Source organism: Panthera leo, chromosome C2, assembly GCF_018350215.1.
Source record: "Panthera leo isolate Ple1 chromosome C2, P.leo_Ple1_pat1.1, whole genome shotgun sequence".
NCBI lineage: Eukaryota > Metazoa > Chordata > Mammalia > Carnivora > Felidae > Panthera > Panthera leo.
Window position 1 is genome coordinate 80,908,158 of NC_056687.1, and position 27,104 is coordinate 80,935,261.

The following is a 27,104-nucleotide window of genomic DNA, read 5'->3' on the forward strand; positions in this document are numbered from 1 at the left end:
CCCCCCAGCAGAACAGCATTTCTGACAGATTTTCCTTATTTGTCTCTGAAGGGGATTTCGGATCATTCAAGATGGACTCAAGCGGTTGCCAAGGCAACAGTTTTACAGTCGTCACTGCCATGGAAACCCTTTCTGTGGCATAATATAAATATTTTCCTTTAAGAATGAGACGGGGAGGTGAGTGGGTGACAAGTTATTTTCTAATGCTCACGGGCTGCGGCCAGAGCCTTCGGTGGATGGGAGGAAGGAGAGGACCAAATTAGCTCAGATTCTATATAATTCACAGAACAGCCTGGTGTTATTTGTTTGTTTTTAGATATAAGAGCCAAAGAGATGGAGGTGGGGGGAGCAAAAAATGTCGACAAAAATAGTCCATAGTCCTGAAGTGGAGAGAGGTAAGAATTTCCCCTTCTTTCTTCTTTTTCTCAGGGACAGTCTATAAGGCTAGATCCTCAACAGAAGTGGTGAAGACAATTTAAAGTTTCCAAAGCCTCCTCTTCCACCTCAAACCTTCTCCAACGTAGGATGAAGCCTTAGGGGACGGTACAGGAGGACCAGAGACTTCTAGAGAACAGTGGCTCAGGAAGTGACCCAAGAGAAGGGACATTCTTTGCCCTCCTGTGCTATTTCGGAAGTTAGAGCCACAGAAATGCCGCTTACATTTGCTACCTTGGGCATGTCCCCACACTCACAGGATATTGTGGCCACACGGTCACCACACTCCGGTTTCTCCGAAGAGTCACCTTGGTGGAGAAACGGGACCACATGCTCTCCGAGGTACCTTCCAATGCAAAATTCTAGGAGTCCCTGGTCCTGCCCTTGAGGATTTATGATTGTCGGGGTCATTAGTGCTGTATTCAAAGATGCTCTGATTTTATTATTCTGATTGCCCGTCATTTTAATTGAGTGGCAGAATGAGCCCTGAGAACAGCAGCTGTGGGCCGGCTGGAGCCACCCGTGCTGGTCCCTCTATCTTCCCTTCCTCCTAGAACACGAATGTCAAGGCCTCTGCCTGGCTCTCCTCCAGGTGGTTTCTGTTGTGGGAGATTTACTGGCTTTAGTGGTCAGAGAGCTTATAGTGAACAGGCTCACAGGGCACCATCAGGCTGCAGTGATGCTGGGGCTGAAAGCAGGAAGCACCATGACTCCTTAAAGCTTGCCGGCTGCAAGAGGAGAAGGATAGTAGTGGTTCTCTAGTCGGGAAGCATTTGGGGAGGGGCCTGGCCCTGCAGCTGACCTTGCAGCTGCCCTGCAAGATCAAAGGGCAAAGAGGAAGGATGGCTTTGCATGGACACTCGCGCTGCAGCAAGATGAAGAAATTAGCCTAAGAATGTTCAGAACTGCCATTCTCCTTATCTCCAGCTTCTGGGGGTTGTGCCTGGGAGTGTGCTCAGTTGTGTGGTGTTAGGATGGGGGTTTTCATCCCCTCAGCCCCGGGTTCCTATCTGCAGCAGGGGAGTAGCACAACTGATGGAGAAGACAATAACCAAATCTATGAAATGATTTCAGGTTTAGAAATGGGCCATGGGGGGCGCCTGGGTGGCTCAGTCGGTTGAGTGTCCAACTTCAGCTCAGGTCATGATCTCACGGTTTGTGGGTTCGAGCCCCGCATCAGGCTCTGTGCTGACAGCTCAGAGCCTGGAGCCCGCTTCGGATTCTGTGTCTCCCCTTCTCTCTGCCCCTCCCCTGCTCATGCTCTGTCTCTCTCTGTCTCAAAAATAAATAGAAACATTAAAAAAAAAAATTAGAAATGGGCCATGGATATTTAGCAATGCTTGGAGTGCCGAAGAACCCTCATGGCAAGAACGAGGGAACGTTAGAATGTATGTAAAAGAAAGACCACCTCTTTCATCGCGTAGTAAAACAAAGCACCATGTCTGCTCCAGGACAGGGCTGACTTTGTTTTAAAGAAATCATCAGGTAGACTCATGGATGATGGATCCTTGGCAAGATTTTTTTTTTCCTTGCTGTGAAAACAGCTTTTATTGCTGTTTTGGGTTTATATAACGAACACATGGTCTTTGAAATAATTTGAACAGCAGACAAAAGGATAAGAAAAAATTTAAAAATGACTTGAAATCCCACCACCCAGAGATGATCCCATTAACCATTTGTTGACAATATTTTGCATATACGTAAATGTTGTGCACACACACACACGTATCATCTGACATAAGTGAGACTATTTCATGCATGCTGTTTTTATTTTGGAGATTTTTTTTTAATGCAGTCTTTTGCTCTCTGACCTCCCTTCTTCCCTTCTGCCTTCCTCTTCTCCTACATCAACTTCCTTCCCATTGCAGGTAACCCTTGATAACCAGCTTGTATACCAGGCCCTAGGCTAGCCACCAGGGAAGGGGGGAAAATATGAAAAAATATACTCTACAAAACTCCCTAAGTCTTCTGATAGAGATCTAACTCCAACTCCTTCTTTTATCAACTGAGTTCCTGGTAAATTGTTGTTTTTATTTATTTTCCTTTTGTTTGGATTTTAACTGGTTTTTGTTGGCCACTGAAAAAAAAATCATCAAATATATGGTTATTATATCCCCATGGATTCTTCTATTTCTATCAGATAGATTCCAGTGGGAGGGAGGGAAGAGTATGCAGATTTTTTTATTTTAAAAGATAAAGCAGGGGTTCCTGGGTGGTTCCATCGATTGAGTGGCTGACTCTTGATTTGGGCTCATGACATGATCTCACAGTTGGCGAGTTCTAGCCCCACGTCGGGCTCTGTGCTGACAGTGCAGAGCCTGCTTGGGATTCTTTTTCTCCCTCTCTCTCGGCCCCTCCTCAACTTGTGCCTTCTCTCTCTCTCTCTCTCTCTCTCTCTCTCTCTCTCTCTCTCTGCCTTCCGCTGTGCACATGTGATTGTTCTCTCTCCCTCAAAAGAAATATATATTTTTTAAAAAGATAGAGCAAAGTTGATCTCCAAAAGGGTTACTATCCCATTCCTACTGACAATGAAAGATAGCATTTGTAGGGGGAGCCTCACCCCTAACCTTCTCATAAGTAGTAGCTGTTTTCCTTCTCTTCTACTTTCTACCATTCTGGCGGGGCTAAGGCGATATCTCATGATTTTTAAATATTGCATTTCTCTGATTTTTAGGGGTGCTGGGCATATGTTCACATGTCTACTGGCCACTTTGTGTTTCTGTAAATTGCTGTCTCACAGATTTTGCTGCTGCTTCTCTGTACTTCTCAAAACATTTTTTAATTTGAAATAACTTGAAACTCAGAAGAGCTAAGGATACCACTGGGGATGTCAGCCTTGATCACTTGGCTTAGGTGGGGTCTGCCAAGTTTCTCCCCCACAAGGTTACTATTTTCCCCCAAGTTAAGGGTTTCTTTTGACCTCAGCTGAGCCACAGTGCTCAGCTCTCAAGTCAAAGCTAAGTATGGTAACTGACACAGGAGAAGTCCCTGCCAGTTGTAGACAAAGACCAGTCATGGACAGGTAATGATGTTGTAAAGTCTGCTGGCTTCCCTACTTGCTGCTATAGTGAGAATAATTGAAGATGCCTTTTGAGTGCTTCCTACGTGCCACGAAGAGCCTCTGGTATCTTTTTGTTCATTGATTTCAAGTAAGTCTGTCCCAATCCTTAGCAGTGTTCTTTTTATCCATAATTAATTTTATAAATCAAAGTAACATGTGTTCGTAACTTCAAAGTCAGATGACATTAAAAGGTCCATATTGGAAACACCAGTCTCTTTGCCATTCTTTGTAACCCTCCCATCCTCCAGACCCGATCCCTGGAGGCAACTACCCACAACTGTCAGCTAGCTCTTCTAGAATTTGCCTCCAGTTCTCCCTTAATTCTTTATCTAACTTTAGCCACTTCCTATACTTCCTACTTTGGTAGGTAAGGATTTAGCTCTTCTATATGAACACTCCTTCCCGTTTCCTTCACTATCTCCCAAACATGTTTACACTGCAATGTTTTGGTAAATTTACACTCCATATTTCATTATTTTGGCTAAGCAAATATTTTTCACCGTTGCTCCAGGTAGCAAGTTAGATTATGTTTCCATTCTTGTATGGCCCTTGGTTTTTTTCTTAGCTTTTATAATTAATTTGTTTTGCATTTGTCTGTTTTACTACAATCTACTTTCCCCGTCAAATGTTCTGTCATCCTGAATTATCCAAGTCCGTCAAAGTTCTTCTAAAGTTCTTATGGTCTTATTTCGTGATGTGTTATCATTTCTTATGTGTCTTGTATTGCCTGTTTCCTCCAATTTCCTTTTGTTTTCTGAAGGTTTTGTCTCTCCCATGTTAGAAACATTCCTTATGTGTCCTATCTTGGGCTATCTATTCCTTTAAAAAAATTTTTTTTAAATGTTTATTCATTTTTGACAGAGAGTGCAAGCAGGGGAGGGGCAGAGAGAGAGGGAAACACAGAATCTGAAACAGGCTAAGGACTCTGAGCTGTCTGTCAGCACAGAACCTGACATGGGGCTCAAACTCACAAACCTTGAGATCATGACCTGAGTTGAAGTCGGTCACCCAACGCACTGAGCCACTCAGGTGCCCCTATCTATTCCTTTTAAGAGCAAAGCACTGTAAAGCCACTAGGAAGTTCCATGGTATGTGGATAGAGCCTGTTAACTGGTTGACTTTTCCTTAGGATTTTCAAACACTGAGCCAGATTTTTCACTAGGATAGTTGCAAATTTCAGTTTTGTGGCCGTGTGGAATGGGGAAGGACATGGGGTCCCAACACACTGTATGCAGACTTTCAAACAACAGCTCTTGTTTTCAAACCAGAGCCTAATCCTTCTTGTGAAGCAGGGCGTCCAAATCCTGAGCCTCTCAGCAGTCTGCAGGTTCTATCTAATGTCAGAATTTTCTATGACAGACTCTTAAGTTATAATTTGTTTTTTTTTTTTTCTGCTAAGTCAGAGGATGCTTTCAGTCCATCAAAACTTCATTTAGATGTCATGTCTACTGCTTCTTCTGTACGTCCTTATATCCATTTTTATTCCTTTACTATCATTTTGGCGACATTTGGGTAGGGCAAAGAAATGAACACCTGTGGCCAATCAGCTTTTTAAAACTGAAATTCATCACATGAGTTCTAAAAACATTGAGCCTCAAAAAAGAAAACAATCGGGTTTTGATTCCTTTCTCCCAGAAAGCTCCTTGCCACTTGCACAAACCTGTCTGTTTACTTCTCAAGGAGATAATTTCCCTAGACCAAAAGCTATGAGTGAGAAGACTTTAGCAACTCAAAGACATATACTGTTATACTGACAAATGGAGGGGATTGGGTGGGTGAGATGGGGAGAAAACGAGATGTTGGAAGGCACTGGATGTAAGGGAGCTAAGGAAGCAGTGAGAGATTACATAGACTAGAGGAGATGAGAGGAACAAAGAGGTCAGTACCAAAATCTCTCCTACTTTCTATTCTTACGATCACTGTCCTAATGTACTCTTATATTGTCTTATACTTGGACTGTCACAATAGTCTCCCAACAGGTGACTCTCCCTGCACTCTTGGCTCCCATAAATCCATTCTCCATATGATGTGTCACTCCCTTATTTAAAATCCTTTATTGGCTTCCATTGTCCTCAGGATGAGGTCCAGGTCACTCCCATGACAAACAAGGCCTTCTGTTAACCTGGCCCCTGTTTGCCTTTCCAGGCTTATCTTTCTCTACTTTTTGCCATGAACTCCTTAGAGCTTTTTCTTACCCGATTCTGCTCATGTTTTCTCTTCATCTTAGGATGCTCCTTGACTGGTTAATGCCTGTTCATTCTCTAAGATGCTCAGACATTGCTCACTTCCTTCGGGACATCTATTCCTGGGTTGCATGCTCCCCATTGGACACTCATAACAACCATTGCCTACATGTCCACGCTTGTGCACGCGTGCATGTGTGTGTGCATGCGTGTGTGCATGTATTAAAATGGTCATTTGTTTACTATGTGCTTCCAAGCCTGTGGGGGTTCTCGAGGGGAAAAACTGGATGTTGGTCTTTGAGTTTCCTCTCTCACTTAACAAAGTGCCTTGTGCATAATAAGCACAGTATTGAATGAATGAATGAGTGAATGAATTAATGCATTCTGGAAAGAGTCATCTAAGTGGGGTGCCTAAAAAAAAAAAACCTTTCAATCGGGGCTTGTCTATAGGTGGAGTTCAGCCCTAAGTTGTAAAGTCAAACATGAAGAAACTTGCTGAAGAAAATATTTCCATATCTTATTCCAAAATAAATTTCTGATGGGTCAAAGACTTAAAAAGAGAGAAAGAGCCATAAAAATACTAGAAGAAACCATGTGAGAATTTTGTATATTGGAATGGAGAATATTCTTCTAACCAGGAAATAATATCTAGAAAACTTAATTCTGATGGTTCATCTATATGCTTTTTTTAAATTGCTTCAGAAAAAAAAAATGCCATAAAGAGAACAGACTAACTGGGAAAACCATTTGCAGCATGCATAACAAAGGGCTAATTTCCTTATAATAGAGTTACTACAATGATAAAACTTATAATCCAATAGAAAAATAGGCAAAGATCATGAACACATAGTTTGCATAAAAGAAAATATAAAGGACATTTGAAAGATGCTCAACTTCACTTAAATAAGAAAAATATAGGGGCACCTGGGTGGCTCAGTGGGTTAAGCATCCAACTCCTTTTTAATTTTTAATTTTTAATTTTTTTAATGTTTATTTGTTTTGGAGAGAGAGACCGAGCATGAGTGGGGGAGGGGCAGAAAAAAGAGAGAGAGAGGTATACAGAATCCAAAGCAGGCTCCAGGCTCCAAGCTGTCAGCACGGAGCCTGATGTGGGGCTCAAACCCATGAACCATGAGATCATGACCTGAGCTGAGGTCAGAAGCTTAACTGACTGAGCCACCCAGGCGCCCCAAGCATCCAACTCTTGATTGTGGCCCAGGTCATGATCTCACAATTCCTGAGATCAAGCCCCATGTTGGGCTGACAGCATGGAACCTGCTTGGGATTCTCTCTCCCCCTTCTCTCTCTGTCCCTCCCTGACTTGCACCTGGGTGGCTCAGTTGGTTAAGCATCTGACTTTGACTCCGTCATGATCTCACAGTTTGTGAGTTCGAGCCCCACATCAGGCTCACTGCTGTCAGACTGTCAGCGAAGACCCCCTTTCAGGTCCTCTGTCCGTCCCCCTCTGCCACTCCCCTGCTTGCCCTATCTCAGAAATAAACATTAAGAAAAATATGGATGCAATATTTGATGATTCCATCTTCAGTTAGGTTGGCAAAGATCAAATTGGTTTGACAAAGACGTGGAGAAACAAGCATTTTTACACATCGTTGGAAGGGATGTAAATTTATATAACTTTTTAAGAGGACACTTTACCAATATCTATTAAAATTGAAAATGTACATAATTTTGATCTGGCCTTTGCACCAGTAGGTGCATTTTAGGTCTAGGAGTATGAAATTAGGTGCACCAGGATACCTATCACATTAATTAACAAATATTGAGTGCATGGGATGTACAAAGCACTGCGTTAGGTGCTAGAGATATAACAAGGAGCAAAAAAGATAAGGCTCCTGTTCTCGGGAAACTTGTAGTCTATTGGGGCACAGAGACATTGGTTAAACAGTTGGATTATCTAGATGAGTGCTATGAGGGTCGACAAGAATGGACCTAAAAGGAAACTGACAGGAGTCCAGGAAGGCTTCCTGTATAAGTTGCCACCGTGAGCTACATTCAGAGGGTTCAAGTTTGGTGGGAGACAAAGCAAACAACCACAGCACAAACTTTCAATTGTGGTTCGACATAACATAAGGGGCTTAAGTAACACACATTCTTATCCCCACCCTTTTCTACCTTTTGTAGCTTGTCAAAAATTAATGCAATTTAAAGAAGGAAGGAGGGGAGGAAGGAAGGGCACTTAACTTCTTTGAGCTGCAATGTCATCATCTGTGAAATAGGAATAATAACACCCTGGAGGGTTAGTGTGAAGGTTGAATAAAATAATGAGTGGGTCTCTACCAAGGAGGAGCAGTGCAGAAAGACTAGACCTGTTTATCCAAATCATTTGAGGCAGGATAATTAATTAAGAACTAAGAACTCATCCTGTCCTTAGATAAAACCACATTTAAGCCATCCCACGCAGGGGACAAGTTTTCTTTCTTCTAAGGTCTCAAGAAGAAAACATACAGACAGCATTTTTGATAAACCAAATCCAGGGTTTAAAAGTAAACAAATTCTCTCTGTGTTAGAATAATAGGATCTTAGACCTAAAAGCCTAGGAAATAATAGAACACAGGGAGCAAATCCAAGGACTTGCCTGACGTATACTCTTGGTGAATGGGGGCATTCTTTCTCCATTAGTTAGCCTAAATCCTTCTGCCCGACATTTTTTCTTTTGTTAATCCTGTCTAGTCACCATTCCTGTAATCGTCCGTATGCCTAGGCATCCGAGGAGACTGAGGGCTGGAATAAGATTAATATCATACACGCAGCCTGCCCTCAAGGCTCTAAGATTGCAGGTGCAAGATGCAGACATGGGGACAATTAGAACTAAAGAGCTTTCTTATGTGGCATGGGAAAAATCTTTGAACGTCTTTCTTTGTGGAATAGACACTATTTTTATATGTTTGATATACTACCTAGCTTCAAGTTAATTTTTAAAATCTGGCTTAATTTATCGTTGACATAATCTGCCTGACCCTTATAGACATTTACGTTTGGGCTCACAGCTAACAGCTTCTTACTGACAAGGCACAGGAAGATCTGCAATTTCCCTCTTCCTATCTGTGAGGAAGGGAGGGAGCAGGTATGACTAATAACCACCATTTCACAAAGCTCTGCTGAAGCCAGAGAAAAAGCGGGGGCGTTCCCAGCTCGACGCACTGGGAATAGCCCAGGGTTTGAACCCGTCCTCCTTGGCTTGAGTCCTGGCTCCACTACTTACTCTGGGATTTTAAGCAATTCTCTGAGCCTCAGTGTGCTCTTATGCAAATTGTGGATGGTACCGCCAATTTTGTTGGGCTGATGTGCAGACCAGACATACATATTAAAAGTGGAGCGGGGGAGGCATTTGGTGGGGAAGTGCACTGTCCCACAGCTCCTTGCTGGACTGGCAGCGGTGGTCAGCCCCAGGCCAAATCATCTTCTTTGCAGTATTTTGAAAGCTGTGGGGAAAGCTGCTTGTACCTTTGAGTGCTTGCGATGGTTTGGATTGCAAAGAGAGATTTAAAAACATCCTTAAAGTGTTTTTGGGAAAATCAGATTTAATTCATGCTAAAAGAATTAGTAGGAGACTCGCTCCTTCCCTGGCTCATTTTTCTCCTATTTAATGTTCTGGCACAGGGGCCCTGAGTGGGTTGCAGCCTCGGGGATTCTCTGTGCAATAGTTGCTGGTGTTTTTGCAGGGGCAAGGGGAACAATGCTGGGCTGTAGGCATCAGGTTTCAGGGCCGCAAAGTCCTTTCTATGTAGTTCTCAAACTTGAGTGCATATTAAGATTGTCTGGGGGCATGTGTTCAAGTTGCAGATTCTCAGGCCATACCCAGACCTACTGAGTTAGAAATTCCAGGGCTGGGGGCGGGGAGGGGAGGGGGTGGCACCAGGAATCTACATTTCAACACCCTCCCTGCTGAGTGCATCTGAAGCAAGCCCCCCCCCCCACCCTAGCAGTTGGAAAAACACTCCCCTCCCTCCCCTAGTCCCACCTGCTCCTTGCACCTTCTATAGAAGGCTTTTGACCTGCAGTCACACAGTCTCGGCTGGAACCGATTCTGGAGCCCGGGCCAGCACTGCGCTGCTGGAGAACTTGCCCCATACCCACACTTGCCCACTACTTCCCCATTTGTTCTTCACAGAGCTGCTCTTCCTTTTCTCATCTGAGGAGGCTTCAAATACTCAAAGCCAAGGTCCTCTCTGTAACTCCCCCCCCCCCCCCTCCCCCCCCAGGCCTCAGCAGCCTGTGGTTACAGACTCCCAGGAGTGACTGTAATCCAGTTGTGCTGGTTCTTGTCCCTTTATGGGGCATGTCCCCCACCAGCTCACAAATTGCCCTCCATTCCCACAAGCTCCTGCAAGTCTCTTTCCCTTCTTCCTGCCTGGCCCCACCAGTGCAAAGCGGGAAGCCCCTTGAGGTCAGGATACCCCGGAACTAGTACTGCTGGCCTCTGCGGTGAGGAGTCAGCACCGGTGCCCTACACTGGCAGTCCCAAGGATCACGGCAGCTGGGTCTTCCCAGAGAGCTTGGGGGTCCAGCACCTGGCTGATTTCCCTTCAGAACGTGGGGGCCCTTTGCCACGCAGTCACCTGAGCCCCGCACAGCCCAGTGGGGCTCTCCACATCTCCAGGTCTGTGAGAAGAATGGCTCCTGCAGCTTCTGCCTGCAACTCCCTTTGCAAGGGGCTGGGTCGGGTGCCTGTCTCTGGGGCTGAGCTAGGGTCCAGGTACTGATCCATTTCATTCTCCCCTGCCCCTCCCTTCTGAGGTGCAAGCTTCTCTGTGCATTCGATATAGGAAAACCCAAGCAAATTGACGTTTGGGGAGCATTTTACCACTCAGTTATGCATGTGCAGACGTGCTGAAGTCCAGCCTCGGATCCGCATCATTTATCTGACCCTCTCCCACAAGCAGGGTGTGTGACCTGTGTGGTCACACAGGTCGCACCTCACAAGGGGCTCTGTGTTTGGTTTAATGTCCTGCCGTCACTGACTCGAATTCTTAATCATTTTATCTTGGAACTCATGCTCCGTAAGTGAAGTCTGATGGGACAGTAGAGCAGAGTATGTGAGCGGAGGAGACACCCAGAGGGGGCACGGTCCCAAGTCGGCTGCCACAGGGGGCAGTGGGCAGCACGCATGCGGAGCAGTCGGCTGGGCAGCCTGGGGCAGAAGCTGGGCCAAGACCAGTGGTGATGACAGTACCAGCAGTGGCAGAAGCAGCAGCCACCAGGCTCAGGGAGGGAGGTGGGGCTGTGCAGGAGAGCAGCAGGGAGACGGCTGGTGGGAGGCTGGCTTGCCTGTCTGTCCCCAGGACCCATCCTGGCAACATCTGCACACACACATTCACTCTCTGGCCTGAACCCCAAGATAGGGGCTGCCAAAGCTAACCCAGTAAACTCTGTCAATAAGTTATTACAAGAAAAAGCATACACATTGCAAGAAAGTGTATCATGTAGCTCATAGCCCGCCCCCCCCCCCCTTACCAGAATTCTTCAAAGAGCCTGACTCTCTGGTTTTGAACTGCTACAACATTGCAAAGCAAATATGCACGGCCTTAGAGGAGAAATTAAATTTAAAGATTATGCATTGGATGGAAAAGAACACTATTTTCACATGAGGCCATAGATGAACCGATTTTCAATAAAGCAGACAGTTGTAAAATTAATTTTCCTTGTAATGGAAGAGACAGAGATAGCATGCATAAACAGATGCTCTGAGTTATATAAAATCATGAGGCCACTTTCAGTTTCTTGTATGACTTTCACAAGTTACAGGAAATGTCAGAGGAAACCTTAATACAGGGGCATCTGGCGGGCTCAGTCGGAAGAACGTGCAACTCTTGATCTTAGGGTCATGAATTCGAGCCCCACATTGGGTGTCAAGAGTCCATAGATAAATAAAACTTAAAAATAAAATAAAATAAAATGCCGTTGTATAAAATGCCTTCAAAGTTAGATTCAGACAACATGAAACTGATTTGTAGCAAAAAGTAAAATTCTTTAGAGAAATTGTTTCATGTGAATCATCAGCTCTAGGTGTACTAAAATATACTTTTCAAAGTAATTCATCAGAAAGCTATCCCAATGTTGACACAGCCTATAAAATACTTTTAATAGCTCAGTAGCAGCTGCATCATCAGGAAGATTATTCTCAAAATTAAAAAGATTAGTTGTCAGCTCCTACTCTCACATTTGCCAAGAGTAACTCATGTTGCCTTTAATTACACCGAATGGGAGTGAAATCGCTGCAAGTTTAAATGAATCTGCAGAGAAATCTTATGCTCGGTCAATACGTCACGTTAATAAAGTTATCTATTGTATTATATTAAATGGTGACATCAAAATGTTAGGCAAATTACGAATCTCGGTTATCACCCCCATGTTTTATGTCTTTGTAAGTAAAAACAATTTTATTTTATTTTTATTTATTTATTTATTTTGATGAGGAACAAGACATTTAATAGTTTTAAAGTATCTCCCTCCAAAATATTGTTACAAAGAACAATGAGTAACTTTACAGTGGGAGACACCACTTTAATCAAGTAACCAAAGCGATTATCATCAGTAATGGGACAAATCAAAATCTTATGCCACATGAGAGGATGGATCGAGAAGAACACAGCACAACTTCTGGGATATTCCTGCCAAAGATGTATAACCTGGATCTAATCAGGAGAAAATATCAGACAAGCTAAACTGAGGGTCATTCTGCAAAGTAACTAGCCTGGAATTTTCAAACGTGTTGAGGCTTGAAAGTTAAGGAAAGATTGAGCAGCTGTACCAGATTGAAGACTAAAGAAACAGGACAACTAAATGCAACGCATGATCCCGGACTGAATTCTTTCACTATAAAAGAGACATTATAGAGACAATTTGCAAAATGTGAATGGTTCTGTGCATTAGGTGATAGTAATGTTTCCCTGGGAAACTTCCTGATTTTTTCTGGTTCTGTTGTGGTTCTGCACAGGTGTGTTTGTAGGAAATACAGAGTATTCTGGGATGATGGACCATTGTGCTGGCCAATGTGCTCTCAAACTGTTCAGAAAAAGTTGTTTCTGCAACTCTCTGACTATTTCAAAACTTGATAAATTTTTTTTTTTTAATTTTTTAGTAAAAACAATTTTAAAAGGAAAAGCTTCACATTGTAGTATCTTTAACGACCCTTTTCTTTTCCTGCTCCAGGAACAAAGGGTGCTACCTTTTCCTTTTGCGCTGGGCACCGAGAATTACACAGTTCACCCTGTCCACAGCTCTTCCCTGCAGGGTGCATGGCCGGGTTCTCGGGTTTTCTCTGAAGTGCCTGGTGTGGAACCCTGCTCCCACTTTCCCGCTTGCTAGCCCTCTTTTGTGGAAGTCCTTCCTAAAGAACCGCTTACAGGCCCCCTGTGATGCTCCTGCCAGGGTGGAGAAGCAGCCAGCACGCTTCTGATGACACAGCGGGAAGTCCAGGCGCCCCCCAGCTTGCTGTCGAGCCGTGCCTTGCCCATTCTGTGTCATGCGACTGTGGTTTTGGACCCTAGTGAAGGCCTTTCCGTTTCTGATTAAATTCCAACTTTACCTAGTTTGTTGCGGTGAATTTAGACCCCAAATCTGCTCTCTGATGCTTTAGCTTTTCCTGACAGTTCTGCGGTATCTCAGATTTGATGGGCACGCCTCCTGTTTTTATCTTGGCCACTGATAAAAATGGACTGGAGCATGCTACCTAGTACCAGAGAGCACAGTATCTGCAATGACTTAACTAGGCTCAGGCCCTCTGCCGCTCTGCTCCCTTCTCTCCCTCTCTCACCCGTTTCCATTAAGCGAATGGACACGGTGCCTCTCTGAAGGCCTCTCTTTCATCCTCTTCCCCCACCCCCACCCTCCCACCGCCCCTCCTCCCCCACCGTTAGGCATTCCACTCAGGATGCCTGCACTGAGGAATAGCTCTGGGGGAAAATGGAGGTGGGCAGAGCTCTCTCTCTCTCCTCTTGCTTCCCTTGTTTTCAACCCTCCAAAGTCATAGGGCAGTGTGGAAGGCACCCCGGGTCTTGTCCAGGCTGGGATACGGTTTACCAAATTTGCGGCAGCAAGTCAAATGCTGAGGTCCTCAGGGTTTAATTTCCCTCCTGGGAGCGCTTCCTTCGGTCCAGTAATGTTGTGCAGAAGACATGGCTTTGGGAAGACCATCTTATCTCTCTTATTGGATCCCTGACAAGTTGGTTATGTATCTCACTCAGGTAACAAGAGTTACGGGAAGATAAGAGCTTGGGCTCTAGATAGGGAGTCAGGAGAGAGTAAGATTTAATTTCCTGTTCCTTTGCACATTATGATACCCCCTCTTCCAGGGAGAAACCGTTGCAGGTGAGCCCTTGCTTCCCGCCTGACTTCTGGCTTTGCCTTCAGACATGCAATCTTCTTACCTCAGAGTTAGAGTTGACCTTTCCCACACCTATAGGTCTGGGGTTCCTTGGCTAACATTGATGACCCCTCCAGTCTTCAATTTACCTCTAACTCTAGTTTCTGAACCTATGCCTGGCTGAAGTCTCAGATCGCATGAACCCCCAAGTTCACCGACCTCAGCACCACAGCTGTGCTTTAAAATTTGGCTTCCATGAATCCCCCGGTTCTTAGCTACTTGTCTGGTTCCTGGACCATGACCCTCCTCCAGGTGTAAACCTTGTCCCCGCTGCAACATACGCCTGTCCCCATTGTCCTGGTCCGTCTTGAACAGCCTCTGTCATCTTCGACGCTGATGTGACATAATAGTGGCTGTTCCTTCCTCTTAACTTTACTTATAAGCCACACGAGCTCCTCGTCTGTACTTGTCGCAGTCGTGGATTACTGGGACCGTCTCTTCGAGGATAGATCCTGCTAAGAATTCCAGGAAAGGTGCTCCCCTGAGTCAACTGGACATTACCCTTGCATGAGGGTATGAGCAACAGATTCTCCTTTCTTCTCTAGCCAAACCAAATCATTTCACTTTTACATTGTGTGTGTTGTGACCAGATGGGCTTTTTGTAAATCAGACTATATTGTAAGTGATCCAGAGCGACTCTATCAAAAGGAGTCCCGAGAAAAATCTTAGAAAATTTAAAGTTTCCCTTCAGTAATTTAGCTGCTTTACCAAAGCTGAATTTTCATGCATGGGTGTCCTTTAAGTGGCATGTGGGTTCTCTGCCACATGACTGCTCCGCCGGCTGCTCTTTGAGAATCTTTGCAGTGTGTTCATGATAAATGTGTCTCACCCAAGCTGTATGCTTCAGCTACTTCATTTACATATTTAAGGAAAGCCACTGTTTTGGATGCTATGTTTAAAAGTTGAAGGTCCTTGGGGCATCTGGGTGGTTCAGTCGGTTAAGCATCTGACTCTTGATTTTGGCTCAGGTCATGATCTCACAGTTCATGAGATTGAGCCCTGCGTCGGGCTCTGCACTGACAGCATGGAGACTGCTTGAGATTCTCTCTCTCTTCCTCTCTCTTTGCCTCTACCCCATTCACGTGGGCTCTCTCTCTCTCTCTCTCAAAATAAATAAATAAACTTAAAAAAAAAAAAGAAACGTTGAAGGTCCCTCTGGAAATATAGCTTTAAAAATGTTTAAATTAACTATAATTTCAGATGGAGATTTTGCTGTTGTTGTTGAGCACCAGGAAAACAGACGTTATGAGTTACAGGTGAAATCTGACCAGAGAAAATGCAGTGGCTGCTCTGCTTTCTGTAATGTCCCCCTTGGGGTTGGTTCTACGGACTCTTTGAGGAACAATCCTGAGTCTTGAGTAGGCATGGGGGCCGCCTATTGGATGGGTCACATCTTTGCTCAGGTCCATGCTCTGTGGTCTGTAGCTGCGGGCAGGTTGAACACTGGGAGCGGGGACCTGGCTCTTGTCAAGCTGTGTGCTCTCAGTCCTGAGCTCTTCTGGGGCCTCAGACTTAGAAGGGCCCTGGAGGGAGCCCTATGGCGAAGCTTAGAAACCAACAGGGACTTACAGACTGTGCCTCTGGCCGAAAAGTCTCATTTTCCCAGCAACTTTGTATTCTACTCAAATAACACCACCTCTCAGAGGCTGGCCCTTTTCCTTCCTTCTCCTTCAACTCAGAGGTTCCTCAGAGTCCAAAGATAAACATTCAGGGCAAGCAGGCATGGAGGTGAGGGGAGCTAGGAGGCCCCTGCTTTTGCACAGAAACTTCGTGCAGGCGTATTTATTTTGAAGAGTCCCAGGAAGGAGCAGAAGGAGGGCTGAACAGCTGGCTCCTCTTCCGTATCCTCCCGGTTCTGCATTTTCCTCCTGTCTGAGGGACCATCAGAGTCACAGGGGTTGGGCTCCTAATATAAACACTGAGAGCTTCCATATCTATAAGAGTTTTCAAGAAAGCACATCTGAGTCCTCCCAGATATATCCTTTTCCAAATGGGATGGCAGACTTCTTCTCTACCTCTGCCCTCAACATGTGGACGTGTGCATGCACACACACACACACACACACACACACACACCTCTTTTTTTCCTTCCAGTGCAGGACCATGACCACTTGAAGGAGAAGACTCGTCTACACTTGTATCAAGAGGCCTCAGTGGTACTGTTCTCCTTCCAAGGGGCCTAAGCGGGAAGTGTGAGGTTCTGGAGAAATCCAAGTCAGGAGCTGCTTCCCAATGGGGCAGGATATATCCAGGTTTTATACGTACTAGCTGTGTGATCTTGAACAAATTATTAATGTAAAATGGGAAAAATAATGACAATAGCTGCATGTATTGGCCTCTTCTTACTATGTGTTAATACCCTGGCTAAACAGCTTTCCCCCATTATCTCATTTAATCTTCACAACAGTCTGGTGAAGAAGACACTGTTTTGATCTTTTGCTTTTTAATGGTGGAAAAGTCAGGAAATAAAAATATATTATCAGGGACAAAAATATATCAATTAATGTTTCCACATATGATCTCACTACACATAAGAGAAAAGAATAAGTTATTTTCATGGTCAGCAGGGTAGGCCCTCATTCATCCATCCATTCATCCATCCATCCATTCATCTACCAACCCACCCACCTAGGACCCCACAAGCCCCTTGTTACTGTTCTGCAATGTTCACCCTACGAATTAATGCTACTAAACTCTAGTGTCTTAGGTTAATGAACAAGATTGAGTGATCCAAATATAAACTTGATATTTGCCCAATGGCCAGGGCTGGACTGGCTGGCTCCCTCAGAAATTTCACCTAGTGGCTCAGGGCAGCAGCAATTTGCCACAGGTAGGGAAAGTCATCCCTCCTGCCCTCACACCCAGAAGAGCCTCCTAAGTCCTGGCTTCTGTATGTACGATGAGTGGATTTAAAAATTCTTCTTGTCTTCTCTTCATCTTTCCCTAAATCCCTGGTGGGAATAGAATTGTGGTAGGTTTTAGATAACAGCCTCACAGCCTTAATTTTATTTACCTCACAAGCTTGACTCTGGAGACGCCAGCTGTATGGTTGTGGAAAATAGCATAGAAATTATGAACTTTTCAGCCAAGGGTTCTACTACCCTCATAACAGGGCCACAGGGCTGAATGTAACAACACTGTCCTCAGGACTTTGGGGAGAAAAACTCATACAAGCCTCACACAAGAGACTCCAAGAGAAAACTGAGCTTGAAACCAAATCTCCCAGGGAACTTTTCTCCACTGGCTTTGCATCCCTCTCCATGCTCCCAAACCAGTCATGGGCAGTGAATCAGCTCAGGAGCAAACACCTCCTATGGTGGCTGTGGGCGACATGCCTGTTCTGCTATTGATCAGACTTTCTGTTCTCTGCTCTGGGGATGGCAGGTCTGGAGCAGGAGAAACAACTAGAGACAAAAAAAAAAGATTAAAATAAAATAAACTAAATACAAGTAAAGGAGAGAGGGTAAAAATAGAAATAAGTGAAGCTTTGTTTCCCGGGCAGGTCGAAGCGCGTAGGTACAAAGATTAATGAGCCTATTATGATCAGAGGCTAGAGAGACTTGAGCTTGAGATGCTCTGATAAGGATTGGGCAGGGAAGGGTTAATCACCAAGGCAGGGAAAGTGGGCCAGGTGCTAGGGGGAGTTGGGGGCATAGGGAGAGCAGCCAGGGTGGTGGGCCCAGGGATCCAGAGAATCTGGAGGACCTGGTAGAGAGGTGACAGGTGTCCCAGCAAGTGGGAAAAAGGGTAGAAGCCCCAACAGGTACTCTCAGAAGAGGGGGCAGGATAGGACAGTTGGGGGACACGCAAGAGACCAAGGCAGGTCCAAGACTAGGGAAACAAGGTAGATTCCTGGAGCAAGAGAAGGCACAGGGGATAATCAACAGTGAAGGCAGGGTCAGATTTATGAGAAGTCAGAGTGGGGTGTGGATGCCAGGCCATCACAACTGCCCCAGAGTTCCTCAACCCAACTTTCCAAACGGAGGTGCCTGGCTGGAGCCTAGGGCCAGGGCTGAGCTCGTGGTGGGGAGAGGGCAGGGGTTAGCCAGCTGAGATGGGGGCTTCAAGCCTGTCACCTTGAAGGCTCTGAAGACTTTGGGTGCAAAGTGCTATTGCTTGGAGTATGTTACACATTGAAAGCACCTCGGGAGCTTTTAAATATACTGACACCCAGGCAATCTCTCTCCGCAACCCTAACCCATCCCCACACCAATCAAATGAGAATCTATGGTCCTCCAGCGATTCCCGTGTTAGCCAAGTTGAAAACCACCAACGTACGTGCAAGATGACTCTGTCAGTGTCTACGAAATGGGTACCGTACAACATAGCAACCACAACCAGAGTGTAGTATTAGGCATGTGAAATGAGATCAGTTTGAATTCACATCTGCTGTAAGCCTTAAACACACTGGATTTTGATGACAGCCTGAAAAAAAAAGTGTGAAATATCGCATCAGTAATGAGATATTGTTGAAATGATAGTTTTGGACCTATTGGGTTACATAAAATGTATTATTAGAATTAATTTCACCTGCTTGTTCTCCCCTGCCCTAACGTTGCTCCTAGAAAGTATGTCTGCCTACGAGGTTTGCATGCTACACACCTATTTCTTTTGAGCAGGGGTGCTCTGGGACTTCTCAGTTCCGATTCACCAACCACACGACTGAAATTGCTTTTCCAGTATGGCGGCTGCTGATGGTACTCGACTTTGGAAAAAAGGCCTCCCACACCGTTTGCAATTATGTATTTATTTGTTTGTTTACATGTTTAGTGTCTGATTTCCTCAGTGGGCCATCTGTTTTGTTTACCTAGTTCAGCACTTAGCTGGGTATCTGGGACATAGTAACAGTTGAATGAATATTTGTTAAGTTAATGAATGGGGAAGGAAGGAAGGAAAGGATGAAGGAACACACAGATGAATAAAGTAGGTCTCTTTTCTACTGCTGTGTTCCCTGGGACACACAGGCTCATCAGCAAGTCTCCAGCTTGGGCTGGTACTACAGAAGAGAGGGCTGTTTTGCATAGAAGGGAAGGGCTGTTGCAGAGGTGACGGGAAAGTGTTTTGGAGCCAGGTTTGGCCAATGCAACTCACCAGCCTCTTGGACTCTGATTTCTTCCATCTGTAAAATGGAGGTAAGATTATCTCCCAGGGTTATTGTGTTCTGAAGGGCTTAACAGTGACTGTAAAGCAGTCATTGGTTTAAGAAGGAAAAAAAGAGGATTAGTCCCTGGGACGCAATCTGTTCTCCCCAGGGGGTTGCAGGAGCTCCTGGCCTCCTGGGGGCAGACTGCTGGATACACCTAGTTCTTCAAAGCCCGACACCCACTGTGACTTTGGGCAGTTTATGAGGATGGAAAAAACGAAAACTTCTGGTGGCTTTACCTTGTATAAAAAGGTGTTTGCTTTGGCTCATAGCCCAGCCTTGGCCACTGGCTACTCTCCTACTGCGGCTCCTTTCCAACATCATGAGTCTAGCACTCTCCTCAGGCAGTAATTTTGGAAGAGGCCTCAGATTCAGATCAGAATCTTTGGAGACGGGCAGAGAGTCTTTTGCCCCCATATCATGCTTGGCACAAAAAGCATTGCCCCCTCCCCTTGCTCACCCATGACCCGTGACCCATGACATGACCCATGGTAACAAAGAAGGGAGGCTAGGACACAGGAGGCTCAACCTGTTTGTCCACAGTGTTCTCCGTCTGGCCAGACAGCACACCAAGAACTGCCCTATTTATCAGGCTCACAATTGAAAAGGGAGTATGGGCTGGCTGTCAAAAAAAGAGAAAGCCATTTATTCCCTTCTCTGGGGGCTATTTGTAATTAAAATTCAAGCTCAATTTATCCAGATAAGGAGAATGCTCTCGGCATGCACCTGTTTTGGTAATTTATGGTCTCTTCAAGATGGGTAGAAGCACGTATCTGTCTGCCAAGGCTGAAGCAGTGGTGATCAGTAAAAGGCCTCCATGAACCTTCATTCCCAGATTTGGAATACTCCACAACCATAGAGACATGCATTTGACAGGTCAGGTTTTAAAGTTGTAAAGCCTACAGAATTATTCATGCTGTCAATGCCCACATTGTCTGCAGTGAACACAGGGAATGAAATATCAAAATGGGATTCGAAATAATAAACGGTCAAGATTTGTGCCGAAACTAGATGCAAGAGGCCAGATGTATCACTTACGGCTCTTAGGTTGATGAGGTCAACGACACACAAATTCCCAAGACTTCATTTCATGAAATATTAACAAGCTTCTTCCTCAGCTGCTTCAGAACATTCCTGAGCCAGATAACATTGTGTTATATGGCAAGGCATTCACACGGGCGTCAAGGACACATTCACGGGCTCAAGAAACTCTACCACCTACCTGGAGGTCCTACAGACAGGACCATGATGTAAAGCCTCGTGACTAGTCAAGTTCAGTCAGCAAAAACCATTGCTTACATCTCTTTGGAAAGGACTCTAACAAATTCTCTTGTCTATGAATGCACTGTCTAGTGTCTGGACCTTTGTCTAAGATCCATAACTCCTGTTGGATGAAGACATGGAATGCAACTCTGAAGTATTGATCTTTATTTTTCTCACAGATACAGGTATCAACTCGCTTTCCACTGGAGTCCAGAACCCTCTGGATTACCCACGAAAAGTTCTTGGCGGTGACCTGAAACCACATGGACAGCTGGCTAACCTACTCTAACCATGACGTGCTGACTAGCAATTCATCCTCATGTTCCAGACTTATCCAACAACCACCGCAGGCAATTCTAAGTGAATTCCTTCCTACAACTCTCAGTCAGCCTCCAGAAAAGCTCCACTGAGCTGGCACCTAGCCTCCTTGACTTCATTTCTCTCTTTCCTTCTTGATTCTAATTTGTCACCCATAAGCTCAGACCTACATTTGCTTCATACATTGAGGTTTGGCCTGGGCCACCTCTAAACTGGGCCCCAAATATGCAAAATTTTAAAGACACAATCACTGTATTGATTCTGTATCAGTCTGGATGGGTTTGATTATACCGTGATAACAAGCAACAGTCACAGCTTAGTGGCTGAAAACCACAAATTTTACTTCTTGCTCGCCCTCTATGTCCACGTGACTCTTCACATCACCCTCCCCACCCCCACCCCCATCTGTAGTAGTTGGGACCATTAGGTGTGGGGGCAAGCACTCCTACTCGTGTCAAGAGCATGAAAAAATCCGGGAGTCTTGAGTCAGGTTCCTTGAGAGACAGCTTGCAGCAGGTGTTGGTTTGCAGGAAGTTTGTACGCAGGGTGATCGTTTCTGAGAACACCTGTAGGGGGGTGAGGAAGCAGGAGTGAGCACAAGGTGGGGTTGCAGTGTGGTGAAGTTGCAACAGAGGCCTCAGCCAATTCTATAGGGATGGTCCTCTGGAATTGACCCAGACTGAGGCAATGGAGCCCCGGCCTGCTCCCGAGACCATTCCCTTTAGGGGAGGGCAATTCCTAGAGGAGCTCAGATGTGAGCAGTCAACAGCCAACACTCATGGCAGCTGAGGGAATGGGAGCCTTGACCCTAAATGGAGGCTTCTGGGTGAGGCACCAGACTATCTGCCTTAGTGCACTGCTTGGACTTTGGTAGGAAGTTCTCTATCTGGGAACAGCTCTGCGAGAATTCTGTCTGGTCCCCTTTGCCGCTTTCCAGAGGAAGATTAGAGAAGGATGATCTATAACTCAAGTGGGTGCAGTTGGTCTCAAGGGCACAGTTACCCATTTTATATTCTTCTCACTGTTGACTTTGCTAGGATGACCCAAACCATCATCCCTGAGCTTCTGGTCAGTATGCTGTTCTCTGGCCATGCCTGCTGCACTTGTCAAGTTATCATTAGATGAGGCAGGAGAGTACCAAGAAAAGCCCCAGGATATCATCTGGTGTCACAGTGTTACAGCAGCCCTAACTCCTCCTGATAGTCAAGGCCAATTACCCTGCACGTACGAGGACTCCTTTTCTCACCTCCTTCTTTTGGTACAAGAAGCTTACAGTAACTAGGCAGCAGCTGAGGCTTAAAGTTTAATGAGGCATTTACTATGTTTCCAGATACAAATGTTTCCTTCGGGGAATCAAGACCTGTAGACTTACAGAGTCGAATGTTGCAGTAGTGAGAAGCATTACATGCCCAGGCAAGACACTGGAAATGAAGGTATGCAAAGCCTTTTCTACTTTTACCCCTTGGTTCCTGGACTTATGTATTCTACTATTTGGGGATACCAAATTATATAATAGTCTTTGATTGGGGGTGTTAACTACATCCTAGAGGATAGCACCCCATTTTCACAGAGTTTAGTGCTTCCTCCACGGTAGATGCTCTCTGCTGGGCATTAACCTGCAGTGCAAAGATCATCACTCTGCATGTCCACTCCCATAGGCCCACCACCGTGCTCTTCTCAGGCTCCAGTCCTGTAATCTTTCTCTTTTCAGGCCCCCTAGCCAACCGGCCTAGTCATTTTCCACAGCCCTGAGTTATATACCTACTCCTATTCCATACAAAGTAAACAACCATGTGTTCCGTCTAATGAGAGGATTCCTTTAACATTGTCATTCAGGACTGCCCCATGGCCACAACAGTCCATCTTTGGCTAGCATCTCCAAACCAAGCCAATACATCCAATCTCAGCCTCTTTCTGCCTCCACTGGCTTGGCTGATGGAAGGCATCCCCCATGTGGCAATACGTTTTATCTACGGGAGAGAACTTGGTACAGCAGTGGTGGATGACATGGGCATCTGGGCCATCTACCAATGCAGCTTACACTCCCCTCTGGCCCTGCTCGTGCCCAATCCCAGATGAACCACTTCCATTACATACAGATTACTGCTGAGTCTGCCAACCCAATGACTTGGTAGGTTGGATGCCAACCAGCTCATGATGGGAAGCTTTGGTCACATGGTCACTTGTCAGATGCTCCGTCTCTATCAGGACCAGTAGCATGCCAGAAGCTATGTTTCAAATGGTATATAGATGTTCTTTGCAGATGGCATGGCCTTGCTCCAGAACCCTCTGGGTCTGCATTGTGATTCTCCTATTGGGGCATTGCCATAAGCTCCACATGGTGTTTTATTTTCCCACCACAGGTAACTCTAATATCAATAGAGTCTGCTCAATCATTTGGTCTAAGCCATATGGGTTTTGCATTGCATCCTAGTTTTGCTGTGACTCAAAGTTTTGCTGGGACAGCTTTCTGTGTTACCTGGTAAATGAGTCAGAGCCTTATCACTAAGTGGCTTTCAGATCCTGAAGAGGCCTACCAAGCATTGGGCTTCTTTCTTAGTGGTGAGAGGTGAGGGATACATTAATCTGTCCTTTATTTCCAAGAGATGTCCCCACATACCCCCAAACCAATAGATCCCTAAAGAGTTCACTGACTTGACAGGGATGTTATGTTCTTCTTGGACATTATATCAGGTGGTACCTGATATTGATGTGTCTTATTTCTGGTCCTATTAACTTTGACCACTTGGTTAAGGTGTCTATGAGGCTTCTCCTCTGTGGAATTTTATTCCCCCACCTCTGCCACCCCCTAGGAATCAGTAAGGATCTGATGAAGAGATACTTTGATACTATACAAATATTCTGTTTATCATCATACTTTCACCCACTTTAGCATCCATTGATGATTCTTGCCTGCGATAATTATTGCTACGTTATTTGCCAATTGATTTTCTATCTTCATCCTCCCTTTTATACAATTATTGATTGGAAACCTTCTATAAAGAGAAGTCCCTTCTCCCCCATTTCTTTATTACTTAATCAGTTATTTTATCTGTATCACCATGAACCAATAGATACTAACCTTTTCTACAGGTTAAGTCCATCACTATCATTATCCACCTTATTGCTCCCGTTTTCCTAGATTCGGCCATTGGGACTTCTTTCAAGTTAAACACTTCCTTAAAATAAACACTTTTTATTGCAGTTGGTACAGTCCATTATCTCTTTCTGCTGCAATTCCTTCTCCCTCATACTCCCCCTTATCCCAGGCAGTGTTGTGGCCCATGGGCGTTTTGGGTATGTGGGCCAGGGGGGACGTTGAGTTGGGGGCTTATTTAATTTAGTTATCTCCTCTGTTGGGATATAATTGTGTGGTTTCAAATGACTATCGCTTCCATGTATAGTTGAGTTGTTATTGGGTGTCTGGTATAGGAATGTCTTCCAAGAATATTTCTACTGTCCAAAATGTGTAGGACCAGATGTTTCGTTTCAGTATGAATGTGGCCTACAGTGCCCAGCTTTGGAATTCTGTAGATAATGGCTGGCCTGCAATTACAAATCTGTTCAACCTTGCAACATGGACACAGCAACCTTTAAAAGGCTCTAAAAACTATTTTTGAAGACTCAGAAGAGAAACTTGAATACAAATAAGAAGGAAGGTGCCTACTTAAAAGTTCATAAAGCTGTCTGTGCCATTTTAATTCAATTTGCAAGGGCACTTTTGGAACATTTCATTAAAAGAAACAAGATAGTATAGATTCCCAGTTGGGGCACATAGGAAAGGTACATTCTTTCGTCATCTTTACATTCACAGAACTGAGAGAAATTTCAGGAAAAAAGTTAATAGAAAAAGAAAAGCAATAAAATAGAAATTATTCTGATTCAAGGATAGAACTATCATTAATCATATCAAAAGCAGTAACTCAATAGGAGAGATAACTTCCAAACAGAATAATAATGAACAGACTTTTGTCTCGTTTAATAATCCAGTTAATGATGAAGAGTGAATCATATGAATACATTAGAGAAAGATTTACACTTCTTGCTGATAAATTCACACCAGTGAAAATAGCCTACAATGCAAGATACCCATCTACAGTGAGGACGTGAATGACTAATAAGTAAATCAATGAGTGACTTTCTATTTAAAGAGTTTTTAAGATTAGTCACTGCTGAAGAAAACTTGATATGCTCTCGGGTCATGTCATCACATCGGAAAGAAATGCTGTTGGAGGTTTTCCCCAAATCGACAACCATCCTAAAGGTAACATGTGGCACTTCCGATAATGAGTTGTAACGCTGAGAGAAACTTTCTGAAACAGCCAATAAGAAAAAAATTTTGATCGAACACATTAGAGGTAAGTCTGACTTGTCTTCCTCTGGCAGAACTGTCATCAAATTGTTGCCATGCGAAGAAGCAATCTAAAGAATATGTGGCCCCAAAAAAGGTAGGAAAAAATACTTTAGTCATGTGCCAGGCAATTACAAAACATTGTATCGTGTTTCTGGATTTTGTGATGTTTATGGTGTCGGTTAGCATTTGCAAGATTTGAAATTGGTTGTGATTTCTTTTCTCATTTTGCATAAATGGTAATTTTCAAATCTCAGTTCGTGTCATAATTTGGTATCCTTTTTCTTAAAGAAGGACCTCAAACTGCACAACTTTCAAGCCTCACAAAATCTGTATTTGTCTCTTCCCTGAGTTTGGAAAAAGGGCGGGTTTCGAAAAGCATGCCCCGTGCCTCAGAGGGGGCTTTCCCGACCTGGGGACCAGAGGCCAGACTTTCCCTCAAAAGCACCTCAAAAGCAGGAAGTGGGGGGAAAGCCTTGTTTTAGCCATTGCTGCCAGGCTCCCAGGAGAGAGAATCCGAGGGAAAGTAGCTCTCCAATCTCCCACCGTGCTGTCAGACAACTTCAACCCCCATTCATTAGGTGTGAAATGGTTGCTGTGAGTGTTTCTGTGTGTTTATCCAACAGGTCTGCAAGAAGTGTGAAGCTCTGTTTGCTGGGAGTTTTATTCTTCAAACAGAAAGTGGTTGGGAGGGGCAGGGCGATGACAGGAAATTGTATGAGGCGGTAGGGTTTATTAACATCAATATTTCTCACCATGATAAATGAGTGTCCTGGGGGCTCGGAGGATCTGACAGTTTTCCTTTTCTGCTGATGAAGGCCTGATAGGACCTCAGCCTTCACAGCCTGGATGGATTTGCTGCAATCACAAATGAGTGGTAGCCTCAAGCCCGTGGTCCTTATCAATCACACGGTTGGGCATGGGATTAGACAAAAATACCCTCGTGACATTTCCATCTTTCTGTGACTCTGAGCATTAACTTTTCTAGGGCATGCAAAATGCTCAGCCCAGGTCCTGACACACAGCAGACGTTGAATAAATGGTAGCCAGGATTTTTGTTTCTATCTGAGCTTTAAGGCAGCTCTGATGTGAGCTAGACCCAGTAGGAAAGGACTGAGTTGTGACTGGGAGAATGACTCCTGAAACCAGGCTGCTGGCTTTAAGTCTTGCTCTTCCCTTTAATAGCTGTGGGACCTTGGCATGTTGTAACCACCATGGTTTCCTCATCTGTGAAAAGGGGACAGTGATGATGAGCTGTTGGGAGGATTAAGTGAGTTAGCACACATAAAACCCATACAACAAACGCAACACACACTAAGTGCTATGTTAGTGCTAATTATTGTTATTAGTGTTACTGCTATCGTCATTATCTAGAGGTTCAGGACTGGTGTCCCTCATTTCCCGAGGCCTCTTAGTATCCAGTCCCTCTTGGGTTGGTCCCCAAAAGAATGTGGCCTAATTCTAGACTATGTCTCTTTTCTTTCCTTTCTGTTTTAAAAATGTTTATTTATTTTGAGAGAGAGAGAGAGAGAGAGAGAGAGAGAGAGAGAGAGAGAATGTGTGGGAGAGGCAAAGAGAAAGAGAGAATTCCAAGCACTGTCAGAATCCCAATCTACACTGTCAGTGCAGAGACCTATGTGAAACTCACAAACCGTGAGATCATGACCTGAGCTGAAAGCAAGAATTGGATGTTTAACCGACTGAGCCACCCAGGCGCCCCAAGACTGTCTCTTTTCCTGGGCCCCTTCTCCTTGTTCCTGTAGCCAGTGGAAGAGGACATGGGGGCAGCGTAATCTCTGACTCCAGGTATCTGAAGGGCAGTCACACGGAAGAGGAGAGGATTCGCTTTGGCTTCACAGGGCACGCCTTGACAGCGTTGGAAGCTATTGAAGCCAAAACCAGCTCATTGAAGGCAGCACTTAATAAGACCCAGAGTAGTCAAGCCATGCACTGGGCTGCCCTGG

The 27,104-nt window shown here is 44.8% G+C and overlaps 1 long non-coding RNA gene across 1 annotated transcript; it reads left to right on the forward strand.

Moving 5' to 3' along the window:
- Positions 1-250: 250 nt before the first annotated feature.
- On the forward strand, positions 251-25,229 carry LOC122198686. Its single transcript, XR_006193098.1, has 3 exons — positions 251-395; positions 22,120-22,222; positions 25,176-25,229. It is a non-coding gene; the product is annotated as an uncharacterized LOC122198686 (long non-coding RNA).
- Positions 25,230-27,104: the final 1,875 nt, after the last annotated feature.